Raw genomic sequence first — 20,479 nt, forward strand, 5'->3', positions numbered from 1 at the left:
ATGTGCAATTTAATTTGGACTCCATTTTGTAACTCTCGGAGCTGACAAATGTAGTTATTTTCACTTGCAGCAAATGGTTTGGTTGAATAGTGCATGGCTATCCAGGACTGGCAGAAAGCAAAACACCAATCAATAAGAGCAATAAAACTGGAAATCCACAAGATGTGTGGCCTGAAACATGTATAATTTTTAATTCATAATTTACTTAAATGATTGATTCTCTCAAAAGAAAGAACTGAAATAAGTGATAAATTGAAGTCTTACTGTGCAGAAAAATGAATACAGTGTTGATATGTCTTTAAGATTTCTCCGCAACCAACAGAGAAGAGAAGGTAACTTCTGGACCCTGAAGTAAATCTTATTTTTATTTGGGGGATTATTTGGACATAGCTGCTATTGCCAAAAAAAGATTAATCCATACTATGCCCACCTCCCACTGGCTCTACAACCATTCCAAAGAAAAACAGGTGAGGAGCTAAATGATGTTGCAAAAATCAGTGAATTTGGAATAAAAACATCTGTATTCAAATATTGACTCTGTGGTAGGTAAGACTGGAGGATCAGACAGGAGGGCAAATATGTTGAATCTTTACTTAAAGGCCAACTCCCTTGCTGCCTACTTTTTTTTTTTAAGAGACAGATTTTGCTGTTTCCCAAGCTGGAGTGCAGTGGCTATTCACAAATGCAATCATAGCACACTACAGCCTTGAAATCCTGGGATCAATCAGTCCTCCTTCCTCAGCCTCCTGAATAGCTGGGACTACACCTACCTATTTTTGTGCTCTACACTTATCTATTTCCCTTAAGAGGTAAGGGTTAGTATTTAAGACTTGTCCCTTGAAGCAGGCCTCCCAAGAAACAAGTGGGCTTTCTGCAAAGTACCAATGAAACTGGCAATGGCCTAAATCTTAAGGACATTAATCCTGGTCAATGATGGCAAGTCTTGGATCCCAGTCCCCCAGTTATGTCAGATTCTCTAGCTATGAATGCTGATGTGGCAAATCCAGCCGACAGCTTGCTAGACTATACAGCTGCAACCACAAGAGTTGGACTCCAGCCTGCTAATTACTCCAGGGGAGAGGCTGGTGCTACCCCAGACATAAATGCTGAGTTAGCAGCATGGAGCTAGAGCCAGCTCATATTGCTGCTGTATCCTGGCTGATCTCTGAATATAGCAAGGAGGAGCTGATGCTTCCCTAATAATTCAACTTGAAAGCCACAAAGCCCAAGGATGGGGATCTCTCCCAGAAATCTGACTTGCAGTCATGCTGAATTGCTGTGTACTACCCTAGAATGTGATGAACAAAAGAAAACCACACATCTGCTACTGCATACGTTCGTAAGTTTACCTCTAGGGCTGATATACATTCTGGCTGTATACATTCTGGTTATTTGTATATCAGCCCTCTAGGGCTGAGATAAATTCTGGCTCTACACATTCTGGCTATTTGTCCTGGTCCCCACAATACCTCATTGATAACATTTATGAAGGGAAGAATAATACTTCTTGATAACTTTTTGGAAGTTGACAAAATAGAAAAAGAAGGTCCAAATGTCTATATTTTTATGTACACATTTATGCATATTTACAACTTCTGATATTTCTTCTTTTTTCTCAGATTATATGAACCTCTGGACTCTGGAGTAAGCATGTAAATATATATATATATGTCTGTGTGTGTGTGTGTTTCTGTGTCTGTGTGTATTATATTTATATTTATATTTCTAGGCATTTTGAGGTCCTGTGGTAAAGGCCTTGGTCATGTCTGCATAAAAGTCAGCATGGGATATCCTCAAAGCTGCAAGGCTCCACCTATGTAGACACTACTGGGAGCAGGAAGCCTGGGAGACGAAGCAGGGCAGCATAAATTTTTGTAGCAGAGGCAGCATCTACAGGGGGTGTCTTTGTGTCTCAGACGATTGTTGCAAAAGAGTTCATAAATGTGCAGTTCCCTATCTTCCTCAACCCTTCAAAGATGGGAAAGAACTTCATTTAGATGTTCCATCCTACCCAGTTTTTTTACTGATCTGGGCAATACCAGGTCCCCTTAACACACACACACACACACACACACACACACACACACACACACTTCCTGCAATATATTGTGCTGAAAATCAGCCTTGCTGTCATAGTTCCATTATCAGGAGAGTTTGGAGTAACGCCCAGCCTAGTCCATAATGAAAAATTGTGGCTCAGTGTCCTGATTAAAAACATATCATCCTTTCTTGTCTATAGCTCCGTTCTTAATTTCAGTCTAGCCCAAGACGCTATCTAAGGTGGCTTGGAATGCAGGCCCACATATTCCTTTCTGCTGTGAGTACAAGTAGAACCGGCAGAGCTGGGATTCAAATTGACCTCTCTCTGATTCTGAACCCCATGCTCTTTCCCATGAAGAGGACTAGTTTTTTTTGTTTTTGTTTTTGTTTTTTTTTCATCTGTTAGGGGCTGTTATGGGTTGACTTGTGTTTCCTCCATCCTCCCCGAAAAAGATATTTTGTAGCCCTAACCACTAGTACCCCAGAATGTGACCGTATTTGGAGATACGGTCTTTATAGAAATAATAAAGTTAAAATAGGTTCATTTGGTGTGAGCTCTAATCCCATATGACTGGTGTCCTTATGCAAAGAGGAAATATGAATACCAAGAAAGAGACACAGAGGAATCAGAGAAAAGACAGACACCTATGAGCCAAGGAGAAAGGCCTAGAACAGATCCTTCCCTCACAATCCTCAGAAGGAACCAAGCCTACCAACAACACCTTGATCTCGGACATTCAGCCTCCAAAACTGTGATGCAATCAGTGGTGCTTTGTTATGCCAGTCCCAACAAACTAATACAGGAGAAATTCAGAGTTTTCAAACTGGAAGTGCATGTCTGTGGACATTAGATTGTTGCAGCCATCCAACTGTACAGTGCACAGCTCCAGAGGGCAGTATTCCCAGGGTCACATCATGGTGCATTCCTGCACTAGACGTCATACACCACACAGCCTCACACAGTGTCCCTGACCAAGCTGACACAGATAGAGTCTCCTCCTGTGAGACATCTGCTACATATGTTACATATGTTAAACATGTTATAAATTTAGTTAAATTGCCCTCAAAGTAAAGACTATAAAAGAAGGATGTTAAGGGAGATACTGTTGCATTTGCTGCAGTGCATTTAAAAATAGATAACTTCAAGGCCATGGAATATGGGACTGTTTTTTAGCACAAAATTATAAAAGTGGAGAACTAATATATGTTAACCTATCGGGAAATTCATCTGAGTATGAGCTGGGCAGATGTTTTGATTGTCTATGGAGGGCTGGACTTCCCACTTTTCTCCCACTCATCTGACAGGATCAGTTTTTCAGGTGATGAATTAGGAACAAGGTGAGAAGGAGGTGGCTCTAGACACCCTGGATATAGCACTGTTTTCTGTTCATGAGATTCAGATGGCCTGATAATTAAAGCTGTCTCCACAACAGAATGGCTTTCCTCATCTAGCATCCTTGGCACAGGGTAATTCAACTGAAGACTGGGTTCATTTATCCATTCAACTCCATAATAAACACTTATGGAGTATTAGGCAATGTCCTGGATATTGGAGGAATACGAAGAATAGTGCCAGTCATATCAATCTTGCTCTCAAAGAGTTTAGGTTCTAAGGAGAAATAAGGTAGATGCGTAGAAAATTCCAATATAGAATATAAAACTATGTGTCACAGAAAAAGTGCAGTTAAAATGCCACAGGAGTTCAGAGTAGTTTACGAAGGAAGATATTGGGACAGTGATGGCATTTAAGCTATATGAATAACATTAACAGATAGAGAAAATGGCATAAGCCAAGATGGAGAGGAGAAGTCGAAGGCTGACTGGAGTACAGGGCATGTTTTTGGGAGCTAGAAAATACAATTGGAAAGGTCTTCTGTATCTTCTTTGGAGATGGTTTTAACCACCAGACCAGGAATGTAAGTTTTATTCTGAGGACCAATAGGAGCCACTCAAAGAAGACGACCTTACAGTGATGTTGACAGGGAAATTCCAAAGATAAGAAGTTACCCGCCAGGCAAGGTGGCTCACGCCCGTAATCCCAGCACTTTGGGAGGCTGAGGCAGGCGGATCACAAGGTCAGGAGATTGAGACCATCCTGGCCAACATGGTGAAACCCCGTCTCTACTAAAAATACAAAAATTAGCTGGGCATGGTGGTGCATGCCTGTAGTCCCACCTACTCAGGAAGCTGAGGCGGGAGAATCGCTTGAACCCAGGAGGCAGAGGCTGCAGTGAGCCGAGATTACACCACTGCTCTCCAGCCTGGGTGACAGGGCAAGACTCTGTCTCAGAAAAAAAAAGAAGAAGTTAACCTATCAAGTGACTTCTGAAATCTCCCTCTCAGATCACTGAGTCTCTGGATTCATGCTGAAGAAGAAACAATAATCCCTTATCATAGATATGGACCACATCAGTTGAGATAGGGCTTGGAGGGTGGGGAAGCTATGAAATCCTTCTGAAAGAATGGCTATATTTTAGGGGATCACAGAGAATGCAAAGTTCAAGCAACTAAAGGGAATAGAAAATCCAAGCTATGTGGGGGGCTCTTCCCTTTCTCATGATCCCCCTGGGCAAGAAGCCAGTTCAGAGACATCATCAGCTTATTTTCTCATAAACAACAATCGATCAGTAAGAAAGTGACATTTTTCCTCTTTGCCTGACTCCTTAACACATAATTGGTAGTACCTCCCATACCTGATTAACTCAGAACAAAGCTGAAGAGAAAACAACTGTTGTGAGCTGGAAGAAATAAACTGAACTCTAGGCGTCTTTGACCTCATTAGATCCATTTACAGTGAACTTTAGCCAAGGGAAGCAATGATGTAGAGAGCAGCTAGAAAGGATTTGTGGAATCCACTGAACTGGAATTCAGCACACGGAGCTAATCCTGCAAAACTGTGATTATAAAATTACAAAGCTTGACCAAAGAAAGCTTTGTGCATTCTGTGGACTTGTACCTAAAATCACCCTTAGTCTGAAATATCCTTTTTTTCTTCCACAGGAATTGGCTAACTGTATTGCTCTATTTATGCCATCTTTGCAACTAAATACTGTGATTAACTTGAAGTGTGGTTTCCAGAAATTTCTTATGAGGAAACAGATAAATATGGAAAGATGTATGCCGAAAGATGTTTACTGCAGCAATGCCTAAGATAAAGACTGAAAACAATATAAATATCCATCAGGAGACGATTGCTTAAGTATAGTACAGTAACACACTGGACTATCATCCAGCCAATAAGCAGAGTAAGTTAGATACTAACAAGATTCTAACAATAAACACAGTAAGTTAGTACTAACAAGAAACGATGTCCATCTGTTGCCCATGTGTCCATTAAATATTGCTAAGAAAAAGAAGTAGGATGCAAATAGTATGTATAATATGAACTAATTTTTAACTTTGTATGTATGTTTGAGAAAGAGAAAAGGGTAAAAATGGTGAATCAAATTAACAGTGATTTTCATGGAAGACTGGGATTGTAGTGAATCCTTCATTTTCTCCCTATGCACTTCTGAATGGCTTGGATTTTGTTACAATGAGTATGTACTGTTTTTATAATTAGAAAAATGATATTCCTATTAGAAAAGGAAGATAAAGAGACTAATTCTTCATTATGTTTTCCAAATTTTAATATTACTTATATCAGAGATTATTTTAAGATCTTTTTAAACTACTCAGTGTAGTAGAAACAATACTGGACCTACAAGCCAGTCCTCAGTTGTGAGTTCCAGCTCTCTGTTTTTCCTATCTGAGCCTCAGCTGTCTTCATACACAAAATGAGTGGCTGTATTTACTGACTCACAAAGTCCCTACTAGTACTCACATTTCATAATTCTAACTGGAAATAAATACACTAGGCATTCAATCCTGTCTTATGCAATATGGCCTAAAATGAGGCCCACAAACTGCTATAATCCAAAGACAAGTGGACTCTTGGAAGAGCTGAATTACATAATAGAATAAGTTTCTATTACAGATCCCCAGGGAATGAGTCTTTTTTATACACTTACCGTCAGAAGTTCTGTCAAAAATTCTACAATCATCTCCAGCCCCAACATACACAATTTACTAGACAGGAAATTGAGGCCACAGAGGCAAAGGGACTTGTACAAAATCTCACAGCTAATGAGTAGAAAATTCAGGATTACAAATATTTAATCATTTCTGGGCTAGGTGTAATGGTTCTTAGATCTTAGAGTTCAGGCTAAACATATGATAAGTTCAAAACAATGCTTTGACCGTCCCCCACAGCCCTACACCAAAGGAATTTCTTTATGATATCCTCCACAGCCCAATCCACATCTCTGAAACTGAAACACATTAAAAGGAAAAGATTTTTGAAGAAGTATAATTTCCATTTCCTTTTTCCACCCACATATGTGCAGGCACACTGATATAAAAAGGGACTTTAAAAAATTTGTGGAATCTTAAGCAAAAAGAACAAAGTCAGAGGTGTCACATTACCCAAATTCAAACTGTACCATAAGGCTACAATAACCAAAATGGCATGGTACTGGTACAAAAACAGACACATAGACCAATGGAAAAGATAAGATAACCCAGAAATAATACTGCACACCTACAGCCATCTAATCTTTGACAAAGGCAACAAAAATAAGCAATAGGGAAAGGACCCCCTACTCAATAAAAGGTGTTGGAATAAATGGCTAGCCATATGCAGAAGAATGAAACTGGACCCCTACCTTTCACCACATGTAAAAATTAACTCAAGATGGATTAAAGATTTAAGTGTAAGACCTAAAGATTTAAATAAAAGAATCCTAGAGGAAAACCTAGGAAATACAATTTTGGACATCAGCTTTGGGAAAGAATTTGACTAAGTCCTCAAAGCAATTGTAATAAAAATGAAAATTAACAAGTGGGACCTAATTAAACTAAAGGGCTTCTACACAGCAAAAGAAACTATCAACAGAGTAAATAGACAACCTACAGAATGGGAGAAAATATTCCCATAATATGTATCTGACAAAGATCTAATATCCAGACTCTACAAGGAACCTAATTCAACAAGCAAAAAAATAATAATAATAACATCATTAAAAAGTGGGAAAAGGACATGAACAGACACATCTCAAAAGAAGACATACAAGTGGCCAACAAACATATGAAAAAATGCTCAACATCACTAATTATCAGAGAAATGCAAACCAAAACCACAAAGAGACACCATCTTACACCAGTCAGAATGGCTATTATTAAAAAATCATAAAACAACAGAAGCTGGTGAGGCTGTGGAGAAAACAGAATGCTTATACATTGTTGGTGGGAATACAAATTACTTCAGCCACTGTGAAAAGCAGTTTGGAGGTTTATCAGAGAACTTAGAACAGAACTTAAAATTTAAAACATTCAAACCAGCAATCCAATTACTGGCTACATATCCAAAAGAAAACAAATTGTTCTACCAAAAAGACACATGCATTTATATGTTCATCACAGCCCTATTCACAATAGTAAAGACATCGAATCAACCTAGGTTCCCATCAACAGTGGATCAGATAAAGCAATGGTCCCCAACCTTTTTGACACCAGGGACTAGTTTTGTGGAAGACAATTTTTCCCCATATGGAGGTGGGGAGGGGAGGTGGGGAAATGGTTTCAGGATGAAACTGTTTTACCTCAGATCATCAGGCATTAGATTCTCATAAGGAACATGCAGCCTAGGTCCTTCTCATGTGCAGTTCACAATAGGGTTTGCACTACTATGAGAATCTAATGCCATGGCTGATCTGACAGGAGGCAGAGCTCAGGTGGTAATGCTCACCTGCCCACCACTCACCTCATGCTGTGCCGCCCAGTTCCTAACAGCCCATGGACTGGTACCAGTCTGTGGCCCAGGGGCTGGGGATCCCTTGGGTACAGAAAATGTAGTATATATATACCATAAAATACTACACAGCCATAGCAAAGAATGAAATCATGTCCTTTGTAGCAACATGGATGCAGCTGGAGGCCATTATCCTAAGTGAATTAACAGAGGAACATAAAACCAAATACTGCATGTTCTCACTTATAAGTGGGAGCTAAACATTGGGTACTCATGGACATAAAAATGGCAACAATAGAAACTGGGAACTACTACATGGGGAAAGGAGGAAAGTGAGGAAAGGGGCAAAAAATTATGGGGTGCTATGGTCACTACCTGGGTGATGGGATCATTCAGACCTCAAACCTCAGCATCACATACTAAACCCACGTAACAAATCTAAAACCATTTTTCTGGAAAAATGGAATTAAAAGATAAAAATAAAAAATATAAACTTTATTTCTCTATACCATCACCATCAAATTCATGACATTTTTGTAAGTGATGATACTAGCCATTTAGCCATCTCTAAAGGACTGAGGGTCCTGGTAAGTCAACCACGTCTATACAGTCTTTCTACTTGTTAATAAAATAAAATGAGTGTCTTTTAAAGGTTTCTTAAGATTAGAAAACAAAAAGAAGTCAGAAGAAGTCAAATCAGGACTGTAAGGTGGATACCTAATGAGTTCCCATCAAAACTCTTGCAAAATTGCCCTAGTTTGTTGAGAAGCATGAGCAGGAGCATTGTTGTGGTGGAGAAGGTCTCTCTGGTGATGTTTTCCAAGGTGGTGTTGTGCTAAGGCTTTGGCTCACTTTCTCAAAACACTCATAAGAAGAAGATGTTGTCATTCTTTGGTCCTCCAGAAAGTCAATAAGCAAAATGCCTTGAACATCCAAAGAAACTATTGCCATGACCTCTGCTCTTGACAGTTCTGATTTTGCTTTGACTGGACCATTTCTATCTCTTTGTAGCCATTGTTTTGAATGTGCTTTATCTTCAGCATTGTATCAGTAAAACCATGTTCCATTTTCTGTTACAATTCTTCAAATAAATGCTCCAGGATCTTGATCACACTTGTTTAAAATTTCCATTGAAAGCTCTGCTCTTGTCTGCAGCTGATCTGAGCACAAAAGTTTGGCACCCATCCAGGAGAAAGCTTGTTCAACTTTAATTTTTCAATCAGAATGTGGTTGAAACCACTATCTATGGTGTATACTATTGTTTGTGTTGTTAATCCTTGGTCCTCTTCAATGAGGACATGAACAAGATGAATTTTTTTCTTCCAAGTTGATATGGATGGCCTGCCACTGCAGGCTTCATCCTCAAAATCATCTTGTCTCTTCTTAAAACAAATCATCCATTTGTGAACTGCTGATTTCTTTGGGGCACCATCCTCATAACCTTTTGGTAAAGCATCAATGATTTCACCCAAGCATCATTATAAATTTGATGTTCATGTTGCTCTGATAGGGCTCTTTTCAAACTGATGTCTTATCCTTCTTATTATCTCAAAGTAGTTTCTGTTCAGACATGCTATAATAAGTTAGTACAAATTTATTTTGATGCAAAAAATTTTTTAATCTATGCATAGTTTTTTCATAACACACATTTTCTATGAACTTGTGAAGAGCCCTCATATACCTCTCACTTACTTTGTATAATTTACTTTAAAGCTGCAACCACACTCAAGGTGTGGATCACAGTTATCCTGGCCACCTGCAAGGAATAAAACAAAAAACGACTTTAAGATGGAAGATATATTAAAAATTAGGGCTGACTTAGAAGTGTAGAGCAGCTGTGTTTAATAAAAAATCATGAAACTAGGAAATAAAAGACCTAGGTTCAAGTTCTACCTCTGCTACTCAGTTGTGTAGGACCTTGGTCAAGCTATTTAAGATTTCTAAGCCTAGTTTCCATATGTATAATTTAAGAACCATTCACTCATTCTCATGGTTTTTATGGTATAGAGGGAGAGTTAAGTATTAAATAATCATACAACAAATGAATGAGGATTTGAAGACAACTAATATGGTCCTTTCAGAGAATAAAACAAAAGTACCTGACCTCCTTCGTAGCAGGTGATGCTTCAACTTGGATTTGACGGATGAGTGGTCATTAATTCACTGAAAGGAGGAAGGAGGTAAGAGGAAGCATATTCGAGGAAAAGGTACCACCATGTTCAAAGGCTCCGTAGTGGCAGGAAGCATAGCTGGTTTGACGAAATGAAAAGAAGGCCAGCAAAAATGGCCATTGAAAAGTTTAAAATATGGGAGTGAATGTTACAGGGTAGCTGTGAGATGATATGAAACGGGGCACAGAACATTTCTTTAAGTATTAAAGCACAAAATATATTAGGTGTTGATAGGATAAAAGTATACAAATCATCTAAAAGAACTCTTCCCCAACACAAAGGCACTGTCAAAATATTAGCTGGTGTTGTTCAGTGACTAGGGTACTCTGCTGATAAAGGCAGGAATGGAATAAAACATCACCACAGTGACTTTTTTCAAGTTGAAAATCTTGCAGCAGAAAGAACAAAAGATACAGGTTCACCACGCATAAAAGAACCTGACTGTAGGGCAGACAAATGACAGAATTTGTCAGAAATCTCCACTGCAGAGCCACCAATGAATACCAACCTAGTTTGACACAGTACAGGTGAAATGCCAGAAGAGAAGCCCCCAGGTTGTGATCAAATGCAGCTGCTTGGAAACAATTCAAAATGCAAACAACAGACTTCCTGAACTCCTGGGTCAAGTTTCAACCACAGAAATTATAAGCTGACTTTGTCACAACAAAAATTTGTCCCACAAAATGGATATTTTCTTTCGAGCTTGCATGAAACTCAAAAAAAAAGGTATCAATAGAATTGATAGGTCATTTGTCTCTCAAGAACACTGCTGGGGAAATTACTTATAAGACTTATAAATGAGGGTGATATAATGTTAGCTCTGATAAGGATATTAATTAAAAGAAAATTGACTGTTGACATTTCTGCAAGTTCAGACTATCAGATCAAACACAAACCCAAAGGAAGGGAGAAGGTCAAGGTGATATTCTATAAGCCAGAAAGTAGACTAAAAGTTTCTGGACAAGCTAAGATATATGAAATTGCAGACCTGTGGGCTTTTCTGCTTATAGAAAATCTAAACTAGAACCATCTACAACTTAAATTGGAAAGGAATTTGTAGAAACAACGTACTAGATAGCAATCAGCATGATAATACAGAGCACATCAATGTAAATTTCCTTTTTTGACAAAGTGAAAGACCACATAAACAAAGGAGAAAAGGGGTATATAATCTATTATAACCTTAGCAATCTTTTCAATTCTGCCATGCAATACATAGTACCATATAAGGTAAAAATCTAGATTTTTATAGTAATGAGATGACTGGAAAGTTATATGCAAAAAGTGGTTAACTAAACAACAGGATAATGTATACTACAATTTTAAATATATACAAAGCTATTTAAAAACTAATTGAATACTAATCAAAGCTTTGGAAAGAGGAACTAGAAGCAATTTGAAAAACCAGAAAGAAAAAGATGGATATACTATGTCACCTATAAATGAACACATTTCTGAATATCAAAAGCATAACCCCAAATAGAGATAAATTATAGATTGGGGAAAACATTGCCAAATAATATGGTAGACATCAGATTACTATCTTAAATATACAACAAGGTCACTAAGATACCAATGAGAACAGGGGTAAAGAATGATAAAGACGACAGAATTAAGCCCTGTTTTTTGTTTGTTTGTTTGTTTGTTTATACTTTAAGTTCTAGGGTACATGTGCACAACGTGTAGGTTTGTTACATATGTATACATGTGCCATGTTGGTGTGCTGCACCCATTAACTCGTCATTTACATTAGGTATATCTCCTAATGCTATCCCTCCCCCGTCCCCCCACCCCACGACAGGCCCCTGTGTGTGATGTTCCCCTTCCTTTACCCAAGTGTTCTCATTGTTCAATTCCCACCTATGAGTGAGAACATGCGGTGTTTGGTTTTTTTGTCCTTGCAATAGTTTGCTGAGAATGATGGTTTCCAGCTTCATCCATGTCCCTACAAAGGACACGAATTCATCCTTTTTTATGGCTGCATAGTATTCCATGGTGTATATGTGCCACATTTTCTTAATCCAGTCTATCATTGATGGACATTTGGGTTGGTTCCAAGTGGACTTCATGTCTAAAACACCAAAAGCAATGGCAACAAAAGCCAAACTTGACAAATGGGATCTATTTAAACTAAAGAGCTGCTTCCTCACAGCAAAAGAAACTACCATCAGAGTAAACAGGCAACCTACAAAATGAGAGAAAATTTTTGCAATCTACTCTTCTGACAAAGGGCTAATATCCAGAATCTACAAAGAACTTTAAAAAATTTACAAGAAAAAAACAAACAACCCCATCAAAAAGTGGGCAAAGGATACGAACAGACACTTCTCAAAAGAAGACATTTATGCAGCCGACAGACACATGAAAAAATGCTCGTCATCACTGGCCATCAGAGAAATGCAAATCAAAACCACAAAGAGACACCATCTCACACCAGTTAGAATGGAGATCATTAAAAAGTCAGGAAACAACAGGTGCTGGAGAGGATGTGGAGAAATAGGAACACTTTTACACTGTTGGTGGGACTGTAAACTAGTTCAACCATTGTGGAAGACAGTGTGGTGATTCCTCAATGATCCTGAACTAGAAATACCATTTGACCCAGCCATCCCATACCCAAAAGATTATAAATCATGCTGCTATAAAGACACATGCACACATATGTTTATTGCGGCACTATTCACAATACAAAGACTTGGAAAGCCTGGTTTCTAATGAGGTTTTGTTTAGGGTCATTGCTTTGATTCCTCTGTGTATTTGTTATCTATTGTCTTATAAAAAAAACCTGAAAACTAAGTAGCTTAAAACATTAAACATTTATTATCTTACAGCTTAGCAGCTTAGTTGGCTGGGGCAGCAGTCATCTGAAGGCCTGACTGGGGGTGGACGATCAGTTTCCATATGGTTCACATACATGGTTATGGGCAGGAGGCTTCAGTCTCACCACATAAACCTCCCCATAGGCTGCCAGAACATCCTCACAACATGGAAGCTGATTTCCCCCCGAATGAATGATCCAAGAAAGAGCAAGAGAAAGTCACACTATATTTTGTGACCTGGCCTCAGCAGTCACACACTGCCATTTCCACAATATCCTACTGATTACACAAATCAGCCCCATCCAGTGTGGGAGAGGACTAAACTAGGGCTTGAATGTCATAAGACTAGCTACTGATTAATAATAGAAAACATAAATCTTTCTTTTTTCACTAAATATTTATTGAATATCTACAATGTGCCATTGGGAGTTCTACCCTGGTAAAAACCAATTCAAAATGGTAAACCTCACAGTCACAGAAACCTCAAGTAATAATATCATATTTCAACATTGAGCAACAGTGAGATCTAAGAAATGCAGCATTCAGGTTGCAGTCTCAACTCTTCATCCCTGAAACATCTATGGATCATTATGCCAATGGGAAGTTCATAACTTTATTTAATGGCCAGAAAACTGTTCATCTACATCGCAATACCTCAGCCCAACATCAGATCTTTCCCAAGCATGTCAACACAAATTTCCAAACAGAGATTGCAGCTCTCTAGCTAGGACCAACACAAGAATCATCAACTAATGTTTGAAGGACTCAGATGTGAAGCCTGTAGACATTTTCTGGATTGTTCCAAATTCATTTTATGTGCAAAAGATGATATTTCTAGCCCACCACCCCTAGAGTGTGCATTTCACTTTGTCTACTACCCAATCAACACATATTTGATGGAATGCCTGTTAGATTTTAGGCAGTAGACTAGTTGTTGGGAAACATATTTTGTCTTCATGGGAGAAATAGACAGTGAAGCAAAAATAAATAAATAAACAAACTGAATAATATGGCTCATCATAAATGCCATAAAGCCAATAAGCAGAGGACTTGACAGCGAATGCTAAGAGAAGGGTGGCAGAAGTGGCCTGGGATGATTTTCTGAGATAATACTATATGCTGAGACCTTGGGGAGCTAGTCATTTTTAAAAGGCCAGAAAAAAGCACTCCAGGTCCAGCATTTCAGAGTGATAAGTGCCAAGGTATAAAAATGCTTGGTAAGAGCTTGGATCTGTTGGATGACAGTTTGGCTGAAACAGGAAGCAAGGAGAGCATCCCTCAAACTGAGGTAATAGCAATAAGAGGCAGAAGACAAACTTTTCAGGGACTTAAGAGCTGTGGTAAAGAGTTTGGGGTTTATGCTGAGTGTGATAGGGAACCAGCAAATGTTTTTCATCAGGCAAGTGGCAAGGTCAGATTTAAATTTGTAGTTTGTGGCATAGTCCATGAGACCTGTGGTTTGTGTGACAGCTGCCAGAGAGCACCAAGGGCAGTCAGGGCAAAGGAACCAAGCAGCTGATTTTGCCCATAGAAAGATAAGACCCTTGGCCTTATCTTCATTTGAACAGTGCCATTTTTACTGGGGACTGAAATAAATGCATCTATTGCTACTGATGGTTAGTTTGTCCTCATTTGCTGAAAGGGAAAGGTCTTCTCTTCATGACTCATCCACAAATCCTGCTGATCCTCCTAATTAAAAAGTTTTCAAACAAGTTGATACATTAGTTATTAAGAGCCCAGACACACCAGGCACAAATCCTTCCTGCCATCCATATGTATGCCAGGACTTCACTGCTGCATCTTTCATCATTATGAGGGATATCCTTCAACATAATTTTCATGACACCATCTGCCATGTTCTTCTCTCAACTTTTTTTGGTGGGGTGACAACTCAGTGATTATGAATGTCATATCTGGCATCTTTTAAAAATAAAACTCTATCAGAGATCTCAAGGGGGAAAACAAGTAATAAAAACATATCCGGCCAGGAGCAGTGGCTCACGCCTGTAATCTCAGCACTTTGGCAGGTCAAGGCAGGCGGATCACCTGAGGTCGGGAGTTCAAGGCCAGCCTGGCCAACACTGTGAAACCCTGTCTCTACTAAAAATACAAAAAAATTAGCCGGGCATGGTGGCGGGCTCCTGTAATCCCAGCTACGTGGGAAGCTGAAGCAGGAGAACTGCTTGAACCCTGGAGGCGGAGGTTGCAGTGAGCTGAGATTGCGTGACTGCACTCCAGCCTGGGCGACAGAGTGAGACTCCGTCTCACAAAACAAACAAACAAATATCCACTGGCAAGTGCTATGGACCACAGACCTAGGAATGCATTGCAGGTTAGCCTTTTTTACACCAAAAACAATGCAACTAAGAATGAAGGTAAACTGAATTTGTAGCCATCTTAGTTTTCAGCAAATTAATTCTTGCATTCTTTTAAAACATTGCACGTTTTCATCAGTATAATTGGTTATGTGTTGCAAACTATTAAAGGTGGAAAGAGCAATTCTTAAAATTAAACTCTCTCTCCATTCACCTTCACCTTATGCATCCAAACCTTTAAAGTTCCACCTCCTCTGGGATGACTTCTCTAATGAATCCAACCACATGGTTTATTCACATTATGTGACATTATATGTGGCCTCTGGCATGAAGCCATTAGCAAATAAGCATGGATCTAATTTGTTTTTTAATATATCTCCACCCAAAATAAATAAATAAATAAACACAGACAAGGACTTAGGTGCCAGGAGTTTATTTTGGAGATACCCCCAGGAAGCAGCAGTTAGGGAATGGGGAGATTGAAACAAAGAGGTAGGAAGAAACCATAAGAGGTGCTGTTAACCACCATGGGCAAGTGGTGCTCCATGCAGCTGGGGACTAATTCTTGAGTGACAGGTAGGATGTACCTAAGAATTTCCTTCTAAGGGACAGGAGGTTAAGGAATCTATTCTATTTTCTAATGGTTGAAGTTTGCCTCTGGAGCATCAATTTTCCAAAGTTCTGTGCTACCCAAAAGGCAGATCAAGCCAGCTCCCGGGCCTTTGGAAAAAGTCTTGAGGCAGAAATTCAGATGGGTGGGAGGTGCTTAAAGTGGGATGAGGTCATTTTGCATGGGAACTGTCCAGCACAGCTATAGTGGAAATTAGTGGTGGATCAAGAGATTGTAGCGGAGGGCACAAAAAGTGTCTATTTCAGCATAAAAATTGTGTTGTTAATTAAAAATAAAATTTTGTTTAAAATGATGTTTTTAACAATACCACTGAAGATATAAACACTCATTTCTCTTAGTGTCATAGAGAGACTGACTGATCAGCTGACTCAGTCTGAGAATGCCCAAGTATTAAATGAGCACTTGTCGAACACTAGTTGAGCAGTATGAAGCAATGCACAAGTTAAAGTCAAGATGCCCGACTCTCAAGGAGCTTGCAATCTTACAGGGATTATCAACATTCACAAACGAACTAACACATAACTGGTAGTTCTGACTACAAAGGCAGAAAAAGTGAGACAGCATCATGTAGCGGTTAAAAGCTTCCACTCTGGAGTCAGAGAGACCTAGGTTTAAAATTAATCCAGGATTTGCAGTGTGATCTTGGATGAGGGTCTTAATCTCTCTGTGTCATAATTTCTTCGTCTGATGGTTAGAAAAATAACAGTATCTGCTTCGTGGGGTTGTCGTGAGAAGTAAATGCATGTAAAGCACTAATCACAGCACCTGGCACATAAATATTCATTAAATGTCAGTTGTTTTGTGAAAATTAAAGAGAAACGTAACAGTAGAATGGGATTTAAAGAAGAGAAGTATCTCCTTGTCAGACTCTTTCTCTTTCTTAAATATGAATTTTCTATAGCCTCTGGCCCCTGTTCTAGTACCATTTTGCCTTTTTTAAATGTTTCATTTTCTAAAAAAGAACTACTTATATTAAGATTGGGAGGCAAGTATTAAAAGATGTGGAAATATAGCACAAAATGCACGAGCTTTGGAGCAATACTAGCCAATTTTAAATCCATGTATCTTGCCACTGAATGACCTTGGGTAAACCTCTTAAGCACACTGCCACTCAGTTTTCTCATCTACAAAATGGGAGCAATATAACCTGTCACTGTGAAGAGTAAAGGAATGTCTCTGGAGGATTTCCAACACATTTTAGATCCTCAAAAGTATTGATTGCTATTACTCACTATTCATTCAGAAGACACTTACTAGGCACCTACTATGTACAAAGCACTGTACTAGGTTCTACACAATAACAAGACAGACATAAATAAGATATGGGTCCAACAGTCAAAAGTGTTACAGGTTAAACTTATTAATACATAAAAAAACCTAGATGTTTGAAATGACTCAAATTAAAAAGTTACCTGAATATCAAATGTTACTATCCTAATTTCAAAGACAGGAAAGGAGACAGGGAGGAAGAGAGAGGGGGAGGGAGGTGGGGAAGGAGGAAACTAAGCTGGTTATCTCTGAGACAGAGTTTGCAGAAATACAAGATGATGAGATCTGTTTAAACTCACATCTGCTATAGGATACTCAGAAGTCTACAATGTGAACTGAACTCAGAGAAGATTTCTCCTATGAGGCTAAGAATGTATAAGGCCAACTCTACCAACCCTGAACCTGCAACATATAACAATGCTGCTCTATCCCAAACTTTTAATCCAGGTGAAACCAGGATGAAATGACCGTCATTGACACCCTGGAAGGGAAATGAGTTTGAGTAGAGATGAGAAAAATTAATATGGTGATGATGGGATCATTCCACTGGCTGGAATGCATGTAAGGCCTCATCTCTTTCCTAATTCACTGTCTTACCAAACCAGAATGGGGGGATTCCAAAAAGAGCAGGATCTAAGCTAGCACCCCAAGTTTATTAAACTCAAGAATGGCTCTCAAGATGAGCATGGTCTTCACAAGTATATACTTCTCCTTGGCTCAACAAGTATCCCTTCCTCACACTTGCAGAATACTTTATAGTTCACAAAGCACTTTAATGACATTTAATGTCCATCATCTCACTTAACTCTCAGGACAGCCCTTTGTGTTTAGTTTCCATTTCGTAGACGAACAAACTGAAACTTGGGAAGCTTAAGCAACCGGTTTGAGGTCCCACACCAAGATGCAGAGGAGCCTGGACTGAAACTCAAGTCCTCTGGTTCCATTTCCAGGGCATTTTCCACACTTGTGTACAGCCTCTGAGAAAAGGGAAGGTTGCATCAATGAAATTGGAAGGCAGTAATTGGAAGCCATTTTCCTCTGACTTAGAGACCTGAGGCGTCTCTGTCAAATAAAAATTCCCAACTAAAAAACTGGTGGTAAGCCGGGCATAGTGGCACAAGCCTGTAGTCCCAGCCACTCAGGAAGCTGAGGGAGGAGGATCACTTGAGACCAGGAGTTCAAGGCCAGCCTAGGCAACCTAGCGAGACGTCATTTCTAAACAAACAAACACACACACACACACACACACACACACACACGCACATGAAAAAAATGGTGTCTCTGAATCTGTGCTATCCCTCCAGATCCTCAGATGTGAAATCCTTAAATCCTTTATGAACATGGAGCCTACTCCATGAAGAGCACCATTAGATTCAAGATAGTAAAATTCATTCGAAACTAATTGGTGAGTAATGAAGTTGCTAAAGTTTATGAGCCTTGCACCAACACTAATACAGAGGTACAGTGTCAACAATAAAATTGTAATCACTGACAAAACTAGCCATCATGCAGAAAAGGGAAGCCTTTTCCCTTGGCCTGTAGGCAATAGCATTAGACAATTTTTGGAGTGACAAGATCACTTCCTCCTGCCTAGTTTTAAAGAGTGACCACAAGGAACAGCTTCACCCTTAGAAATAACTTTTGATTATTTGATAATGGAAAGGAAGAAAAGTGTACAACTCTCCTCTAGTTAAATTTCAAGCATTTAGAGAAGTGGATATGTCTATATCACAACATATCCTGAAAAACAGCCATGGCCATACACAAGAGAATAATACAGTGCTCCTTTGTACTCCTGTCTACAGAGGCAGTTGTCTGCTACCAAAGAGGGGTTCCAGAATAAAATGTTATTTGGGGCAGAAAAGACTGGCCCCCCGCCCCCCAACAGGTCTATAAGAATATGTTAACCTCCTGTGCAACTCCCAGAGAGCTGAATGGATAAATCCACTGAGTACTCAGTAAAATCTACCTCAAAACAATTATTCTGGTTTTTGCTTAGTTAGTATTTGTTCTTCCTAATTGTATTAAGAGAACCAGTTGCTTCCAGACGTCAGTCCTGGAGAATGCCAGCAAGCCCTGGGATCTCTATTGGCTGGGATCTTCATGTTGGCTCTGATGCTACATTGACCAACAAAGTTACCACAGGTCACACACAGCTATTGAGCACTGAAATAGGGCCAGTCCAAGTGGCATGGACTGTGTGCAGACAAAGTGACTCCATATTAAATGTTAATAGCTATGTTGACTTATTAACCTCAGTCCCAGGAATGCTTTCTGATTCCCACTCTATTTACTGTCCTCAATGTGAGAACATGTAGTTGCTATAAATCCCGCCTTTACATCAAAGCAACCTTGATGTTATTGCACAAATTATAGGCTATGACGCACATAGCATTCTTGCCTTTTCTGGAGGGCTGCCTTTAACTGGCTATAGAGCACATATGCCCTTTCTCTGTGGTATATAAGCTCCTGATCTGAGGAGTAATGGTGTGGAGATCTACCTGTCTTGCTGCCGCCCAAGACCATGAGGCAAGTTCCCCAGTAAATCACCCTTTACTAGCAAACTGGATTTGTCTGCCTCATTCTTTGGTTTCTCAGCTCCTTCTGTGCTTGGTGGTCACTTTGCATATGTGGCCTTTTCACAGAACAGACTATACATGTCAAATACATATCAGATTTTGAAGACTTAGAATAAAAATAATAACATTGGTAATTTCTATACTGATTCCATGTAAAAATGATAGTAGTTTGGAGGGATTGTTTTAGTAAAATAGATTCCAAAAATATAATTTTAAGAATAATTTCACCTGTTTCTTTTCACCCTAAATAATACATGTACTAGAAAATTTAAAATTACAAATGTAGTTCACATGTTTGAATTACATTATATTTTTATAGGGCTCTAATGCTCTGGAGGACACATCCTTATTTTCCAAGATCTCTATCAAGTCATTTAGGTAGGTTTAATAGAAGAGGTATAAATGCCATGTTTTAATGACCCTGAATTTGGGTAAGTTAGAAAGTGCTTACTTGCTGTCTAAGGTTCTTTGAAAGTAGAAAGATGCAAAACAGCGTGTTTGTTTACCTGGTTGTTTTGGGCAGTTTGATCTTTCATTGTCTCTGGTAGGAACAGTGTCTGTTTAACTGATCTGTAGGGATTCAGCATTGTGTGATGAGGCATGTGGGTGTTTAACTGTAACACTTGAGAAGAAAGCTTACAGCTCAGCTGTTAGAATCTCACGCTAAGGAATCTAAGGTTAAGGGTTGAATCCCCAGCCAGACACACTTAGCTCCGCTTTTTTTGTGGACCAGGCATGCACTCCCCACCTGGGCTTGCTTTCTTGCAAATGTCCATTCTTGGTTACAACAGGGGCCAGTGAAATAATGGTGCTGTACACTTATCAAATCCATCAACACCACTCCAAAAAGCAGCTCAGCTTCATCCT

General features: G+C 39.2%; 2 protein-coding genes across 10 annotated transcripts in view; one reads left to right on the plus strand and one right to left on the minus strand.

Moving 5' to 3' along the window:
- The window catches only part of SUMF1 (sulfatase modifying factor 1), a 696,570-nt gene that overhangs the window by 228,045 nt on the left and 448,046 nt on the right, over positions 1-20,479 (minus strand). The window lies entirely within an intron of this gene.
- LRRN1 (leucine rich repeat neuronal 1) overlaps positions 1-20,479 on the plus strand; it is a 257,800-nt gene that overhangs the window by 205,897 nt on the left and 31,424 nt on the right. For 2 of the 6 annotated variants that reach the window (XR_010111378.1, XR_010111377.1), the window contains one exon: positions 1,620-1,652. The gene's annotated coding sequence lies outside the window, so the exon portion shown is untranslated. The other 4 variants (XR_010111379.1, XR_010111380.1, XR_004670427.3 and 1 more) reach the window with 3 other exon arrangements.

The sequence above is a fragment of the Pan paniscus genome, chromosome 2 (assembly GCF_029289425.2).
Source record: "Pan paniscus chromosome 2, NHGRI_mPanPan1-v2.0_pri, whole genome shotgun sequence".
Classification (NCBI taxonomy): Eukaryota; Metazoa; Chordata; class Mammalia; order Primates; family Hominidae; genus Pan; species Pan paniscus.